Source organism: Glycine max, chromosome 2 (genome assembly GCF_000004515.6).
Source record: "Glycine max cultivar Williams 82 chromosome 2, Glycine_max_v4.0, whole genome shotgun sequence".
NCBI classification, from domain to species: Eukaryota; Viridiplantae; Streptophyta; class Magnoliopsida; order Fabales; family Fabaceae; genus Glycine; species Glycine max.
Window position 1 is genome coordinate 3091013 of NC_016089.4, and position 7779 is coordinate 3098791.

General features: G+C 33.1%; 1 long non-coding RNA gene and 1 other non-coding gene across 2 annotated transcripts in view; both read right to left on the reverse strand.

Moving 5' to 3' along the window:
- Window positions 1-2813: 2813 nt before the first annotated feature.
- Window positions 2814-7779, reverse strand: part of LOC100795282 (potassium transporter 6) — an 8771-nt gene continuing 3805 nt past the window's right edge. Inside the window, exons 3-9 of the transcript XR_001383757.3 lie at window positions 7076-7121; window positions 6833-6908; window positions 5446-5706; window positions 5310-5362; window positions 4918-5041; window positions 4573-4827; window positions 2814-3985 (exon numbers count right to left, since the gene is read on the reverse strand). This is a non-coding gene — a transcript (potassium transporter 6). The remainder of the gene's footprint in view (window positions 3986-4572; window positions 4828-4917; window positions 5042-5309; window positions 5363-5445; window positions 5707-6832; window positions 6909-7075; window positions 7122-7779) is intronic.
- On the reverse strand, window positions 7166-7748 carry LOC121173757 (uncharacterized). The gene is made up of 2 exons (XR_005889098.1): window positions 7419-7748; window positions 7166-7267 (listed from the first exon to the last, which is right to left on the reverse strand). It is a non-coding gene; the product is annotated as an uncharacterized lncRNA (long non-coding RNA).

A 7779-nucleotide genomic window follows, 5' to 3' on the forward strand; every position in this document is an offset into this window, starting at 1 on the left:
ATAAATTTTGAGAATTTTGAAATTTAAAACAATTTTTTTTTTGTTTTAAGTAAGAAAGCTATACGTTGAATTTTTTTTTGTTAATATATGCAATTTTTTAATTATTATAAAAAAAATATTCTTATATACTCCTTGGGTGTTTACACCTTTGAGAGATAAGAAATAAATGATTAATTTGATTGGTGATGACGCGATGTAATGTGATAGGAAGAGAAATAAAAAAAAATTATATATTTTGATGGAGTGTTTGTAATTTTTGTATAAATATCATACCCATTAGAAAATTGGTCTTTAAGATATTCTCTTTTAGGGTAATAATAACTCTTCAACTGTCACAGTAGTTATATTGGTTTGTAAGGTTTGATTAGAATTAAAATTAAAGCAAGCACTAGTGTTTATATGATTCCTTTTGAATCTATAAAAAATATTCTTGTCATCTTTTTGTTGATATATTCGTGTGTGTGTGTATATATATATAAAAACTTGTGGGTTAGGTGAAAGGCTGAAGTGAAGGAGTGTGAGTAGATGGTATAGCCCAATACTAATTTGCTAAGAATGAAAAAAGGTGTTTGATATTAAAAAAAGGGTTAATACTGGCTTAGCACTTTAGCAGCTTGTGTACATGACAAATTTGAGCTTCATTGATTGCATTGCATATGTGTTTGCTTAGACTGATGTAGAATTTGTCAATAAATTGATACAAATTTCAAGCTACTATTTCTTTCATAATTGTATCAAATTTCAGCATACCTATTTTATTAATGTTTCAAAGTTATTTTATTTTGCTTACTTATTAAAGTCCCTTGTGCATTAGGAACCACCTATAATCACAGCAAATACATTTCAATGACAGTGTTGCCTGTTGATTACCCTGTTGATAAGATCAGCTGATTCAGCTGTTATGTCTCTCTAATACAGTGGATGTAGACAATAAGACAACCTGCATGTCAACTAAAATATGGTGATGATTGTATTATCTGTTAAAATTACATGATATTTCATTGTTCAATAATCAATATAAGTTTCAAAGTTATAAATTGGTTTTGATACCTCAGCTCCATAGAGGTCTGTAGATGCAATAATGGAATTCCCAAGAGGCTTATTAAACTATTAACATTTATATTAATATTAGCATTGTAGAATATTTAGTCATTATGCTTGTGATTGTCGTTATAGAGCATTTACTCCGATTGTCAATAATCAATAAAATACCAAAACACTGTGTAAGCATATATAAGTGCATAACACATCATTTCTCTTAAAAATTTGTCTTTCAACAAACTAAAATAGCAACAATTAGTACAGTACAAGAATTGAAAGTAATTATTTCAAACGCTTCGAAGTATGAATATGGGACTTTCTTTCCAATAATCTGTGTGTAAATGTTGGAAACTTCTAAGCTTTGAAAGACCTTACTTTTAAGTTAATGAAGGGATCAAAATAATTCAAATTCAAAAGTTAAAAGATAAAAATGAATCATTTAAAAGACTAATGACCAAAATAAATCTAAAAAAAAAGATAAAGAACTAAAAATACATTTTATAATTTCTGGATAAAACTTAAAAACAATTGTTTATCTAAAAGTCTCTATTAATCACGCACTAGCTTTAGAAGAAAAAATAGTTTAGACACACAAAAAAAATGAACCAAGCATCTCCTTAAATGATATCTATTGGGTTTTTTTTTATCGGAGGCCTAAGAAAACATAAAGTTGAATAAAACTTGCAATTTGTTTTCATTGTTTACTCACTTAAAATATACCAAGTTTAGTAAACATAAATTTACTATAACAATTATTATTAGGTGTTGAATTTGAGTCTTCACTCTTCACAATTCAGAATTCACAAACCTCCTCGAAGCTTTAATTTTGGTTTACAATGATTTGAAAACACCACTCAATATGAGGATACAGAAAGATACCCAATAGATGCGAGCCCGTGACTAATTGCTGGTCTAAAACATGGCCCAGTTATTATGTCTATGTATGACGTTTTTCAGAAACCATGATGTCTATGACAACTCAAATGGCAATCAAGAAGTTATGGAGCCCGAAATTAACATGAGGAAATTGATGTTTGGTGTTGCTGCTCGCACCTCTCTGTTTTTTCTTTTCTTTACACAGTCGAACTATTTTTGTAATATTTTTAAGAAAATACTTTTTATGGAAATTAATCTTCTGTGTTTTTTTATCAGAGACGCAGCAAATTAATTTCCATTATGTATCTATGTAAAATATACAACAAACTAGTTTTCGTTAAAAGTGTTTTCATAAAAAAATTACAAAAATATTTATCAGTGTCGAAGAACAAAACCAGAAATGCAAATAGCAATCCTATTGGTGTCTAAGTCGATCCATTGAGCTAAAACATAGCCTGCACCAATGCACTAATGCACCATGCACCCCCATAGTATATAACATTTCCATTTTTATATTACGAATTTAAACTTTTATTCTTGAGAGTAAAATAATTTCTATTTATATTCATATATATATTTTTTTATTTCATAACACATTTTTTTATATATTTAAATATTAAATCAATACTTCTTCTCCTTAATTAATTATTCAAGATTTTCACTTCTTAAAAAAATTTCTAGTAAATATTTTATCAAATTAAATCGATCTTCATGGAATATTTTTTTAATTGCATTTAAAATTTACATGCAATACACCTAACACTTGGTAGTTCCATCTTTTATAGTATTTCATCTTCTATATCTTGATGACTGAGGTTTGTTACTGAATTTAATTTTTCCCCACCATTCACCCCAGGGAAAAACATACATAGATGTCATCACAGTAGAGGCAAAAATGACCAAAACTTTTATACTATCATTCATTCAGCTGATGGGTTGTAACGTTTAACTATCTATAAGATGCAATATGTACATGGTAGCTCTATCCTATGAGAAACCAAAAATTAAACTTGGTACATCATCCCAACTTCTAGAGATGACGCATGAGGCACACCAGTGACAAAGGAGGGTGCCCTGCTATTTCTTCTTAGGAATTCATACACTAAATTAATGCCTATTTTCTTCAACATGCTAGACCCTGGTTTTGCTCTCATGTGTGTCTGTCCTATAATGTAAGCTACCCCAGCCTCCCTGGCTTCCATCAACTCCTCCAACTCTTCCATTACTCTTGTGTCAATCTTTGGACTCTCTGGTACCAAAAACCTTACTCTTTTCTTCTGTTGTTGGGTCACCTTAAGTGACTTTATCTCCTTTAGTTCTGATGGCCCTGGCAAGTCTACATTCTCAACATTATCTACTTTATCCTCACTCATCAAAAGGGAATGTGTAGAACATGTCCCTACAACTGCCATTCTGTCATCCTTTAGGGGCTCATCATTTGGAGAGTTCGATTCGGTTCTTTCTGTGCGTATGAACTCAGCTATGCTGCATATAAGATCATTCTCAAACTCAAAATCATCTCTGTGAACGTCATGGTATCCGTATCGCACTATGCACCGGTAGATTCTGAACTCTTTTGGACCAATACGACCAACTAGAAACCGTTCCTTAGCTTTAACATGTGGAACCGGCACATGTTTGATGCATAGGAAAACTAGGACCTGATGGAAGGCTGGGAGGTTGGCTACAAACTGGAAGAAAATTACAGGGATTCCAGACACTAGCTCGGTGTGTAAAAGCCCAACCCCATGCACTCGGACAATACCTAAGCTGGGACCTTGGTCGAGTAGCCAGTTGATGGAAACCTTGTTTTGAACATCATATTCATACTTTTTGAGTGTGCCATAGTGCCATGCATACATGACAGTCAGAAGCACAAGTGCCAATGCTATAGGCACCCATGCTCCTTGCAGGAACTTGATAAGAGAAGCAGAGAAGAAGAGAGCCTCAATGGAGCCAAATATGAAAACAAACCCAAGTGCAAGGAGAACATTCTGGTGCCAACATAGTACAATAACCATTGACATCAAACAAGTGGTCACCAGCATCACCGTGATAACTGCCAAACCTGTTGTGAAAAGTAAAGTATATTATGTCATATTCTTGTCAGAGAAAGGTACATACTACTCTCTCTATCCCAAAATAATGATGTTTAAGGTTTTTGTACACAGACCAAGAAAACAAGTATTCTAAGAAAATTAACATTTATTAGGGGACAATTTTACTAAAATGTCCCTGTTCTCTCTCTTAATTTCAATAAATGTATTATTAAGTCTTCCAAGACAATATTATTTATTACAGGACAAAATTGGAATAGATGTTTGAATATCTCATTGGAAAGTGAGAATATCAATCAATTTGGAATTTTTTTCAAAGACTAAAAATGCAGTCATTTTGGGACGGAGGAAGCAATTAATTACTTTAACATTCTCCCTCCCCCCTAGTTATGATCCCAACCCAAAAAGAGAATCAAATGCCTGCTTATGTACATAAAGCCATGCTACTCAGAAAAGTAGGCAAGTTACTTTGATTTGCATTCTTCCCCAGAAAAATTATGATTGCATCTTCTTAAAAATTGCATCCTCTTGATGCTTCTAGTTCCATATCATATTGCAGCAAAAGTAATGCATACATAAATAGTAATCAGTGTCATACCTGCGGCATGACCCAGGCGCTTTGTGTCTCTGAAACAAATAGTTACGGCCAAACACAACATCATCAATAGCCAATTGATCTCGGGGATATATATTTGTCCGTGAATTTTGGATGATGTGTGAATCACTTTAACTCTTGGGAAGCAACTTAATGACGAGCATTGCTTGATGATTGAGAATGTTCCAGTGATAATGGCTTGACTTCCCACAACTGCAGCAAGTATGGCTATAACGAGAACAGGCCATCTCAATTTCTCTGGAAAGCAAAAGAATGAAAACTGCCAATTAGCTGAGAATTCACTATCATCTACTTTCTCCCTCAAAAAGAATGAGTTACACCACCTACCTGGTACAGATTCATAAAACCCAAAGTGATAATCTTGTGCAATGTTATGATGTTTAGATAGATAAGCAGCTTGCCCCATATATGCAAGAATTAAAGATGGATAAACCACAGAAGTAAAAGCAATCTGCAGAAGAGAGGTTAAATAAATAAGCATTTCCAAAATTTATTTAACTATATGACAAGACTTTTTAGTGAATTAATCTGACTGAGAAGATATGTTAGCACATATCAAGAAACATAAATTATAACTTTTGGAGTGAACCAGTCAAGATAACAAACCCAACACACTTTGCCAAATATACTACTGTATTGTGTTTGCAGTATATAAGATTAGGTAGATTACTAGATTCACTTATCCTGTATCAAAGGAGACCGAAATTGAAATAGCATACCTTGATTGATAATTGTGTAAAGTGCCCAAGATCAGCAAACATGGCTTCTGATCCTGTAAAAGTACAATTGAAACATATGAATATTGACATCAAATTGGCATAACATCTAAATTAATCATCAAGCAGACAGACCAACCTGTAATGCACAGCAAAATTCCACCAAGGGCCATCCAACCTCCTTTCTGAGTTTTCCTTAAAAGTTGGAAAGCATAATATGGAGAGAGTGCTTTGTATACATGAAGATTCCAGTAAAATATATTGTATATTCCAATGGTACTAAGGCAGAAAAGCCATGTGATAATTACAGGAGCAAACAAGAAGCCAACTCTGTGTGTCCCATAATGTTGAAGGGCAAACAAGCCTATTAATATGATGCATGCAGCTGGAACTTCAACATCTGCCAAACAAGTTTCAAAAGTAATAGCAGCAAGGAATGTTACACATATCTCAGGTAATAAAGATGGATGATATCAAAATTCTATGTGAAATAAAAGAAAAAAAGATATATGATGGACAAACAACAATTAAAGCATATTGGAGCAACAACTAATTTGTCAAAAAATAAAAAATAAAAATTGGTTATGGACATCCAAGTCTATGGAAGTCCTGGCTATATAGCAAAAGCAATTTCCCCTCATCAAATAAAAAATAAATTGTGTTTTTATTGAACATTTTTTATTAAAATATATGATTAAAAAAATTATACTAATTATATAATATATATATATATTTTAAAAAGAACAGTGTTTTTTCATAAAAGCTAAAAATAATAGAAAGCTTAAACAGATAGGATACGAAATCACAGAAGGTTAGCTATATATTTGTATCCACTTATAATTTTAATAATATCTGATATTTAATTCCTCCCTCTGTCACATTGAAAGAATTGTTTCTCACTGTAGCAACAGTATAGCAGGTTATTGCTGCAAAATCAGGCTGATGATTCACAATTGATACATAACCATGTTTCAACTTTCAATTAACACCAGAATATAGACAGACCAGTATGGAAACTACCAAAGTTAGAAGTTAAAGCAAATTATTTAAGAGTCCACCCAATTTATCAGACAGGTTGTTTAAGTTACATGTTAAATACAGTGCCTAAAGCACTCTCTCTGATTGCAGGTCTCCACATATGATTCACGAGGATTTCAACAAGGATACAAATATAGGTCAACCTAAAAGTGCACCGACAAATGCAACATCATGACCTGTCCTTAATGCACAGTTCCTCACAGGATGAGTATTAAGTTTTCAGATTTAACTATCAAGAAACACCACCAAGCTGAGAAAAGTATAGCATACACAACTAAGGAGATAAATTACTAGTGATGTAATAATATTATTGGACAAAAAAGAGCTTCTTCTTCTACTTTTTTTCTTCATGGAATAAAACATGTTCAGGTCAACAGGAATCTCCTTTTGATCAACTGCCAACAAAATTATGCATAAAGACTCCAATATGACCCGTATCTAACTTCTAAACAAATACTCAGACTCAAAAAAAATCAAGTTGAACTCACATGTGTGCTTCTCCTTGGACATTGAAAGCTCCAATCCAGACACAGCTGAGAAAACTGCATGCACACATCCAAACAACTCAATTCAGTTCCTCAACAAACCCCTCAAATATTCAAAGAACAAAACTTACATGCAGTTTCGGAGATGCTTTTAGTACTTATCACCAATCAGAATCGAAGTTTCACCTTGAGAACCCGTGCTCACCTTTTTTACACGAATTATTGAGATGAAACTTCAATTCTAACTGAAAGCAACACCAAAAACACATAAAGAACTGCTATCTTTAGTTTTCTCTAAAGTCAAAAGGACAAAACTTGCATGCAGTATCTTAATTGTTTTTCGCACTATTCTTCCATCAGAATCAGAGTTTCACCTCCAGAACCTCTGTTGACCTTCCATGTAAACACTTATTTATGTGAATCATCATCGAGGTGAAACTCCAATTCTAATTAGAGAACAACAACATCAAAAACACATAAAGAACTCCATCCAAGTTTTCTCCAAACTCCAATAACAAAACTTACATGCACTTCCTTAATAGCTCTTGGTTCTGTTCTCCAATCAGAATTAGAGTTTCACCTCGTGAACCTGTGTTGACCTTCAACGACGTAAACATATACTACCTCCGGTCCTTTCTATGAGAAACAAGTTTCAATGTATTTTTTTATACTGAAATTTGTTCTTATAAAAAAAGGACAGAAGGGAGTATTATTACATTGATTGTCGAGGTAAAACTCCGATTCTAATTAGGGAACAAAATCAAAAGCACGCTTATTGCCTGTTTGGATACAAGTCATAAGTGCTTTTGAGAACTCCTCTACTCTTGAAATATACATATTTTCCGGTAGAGAAGCTCTCAAAAGCTCCGAAAAGGACTTTTAGCTTTGTATCCAAACAAGCTCCAATGACCATTGATCATCTCACCAGAAATAGCCGGGTGTGAGATGCC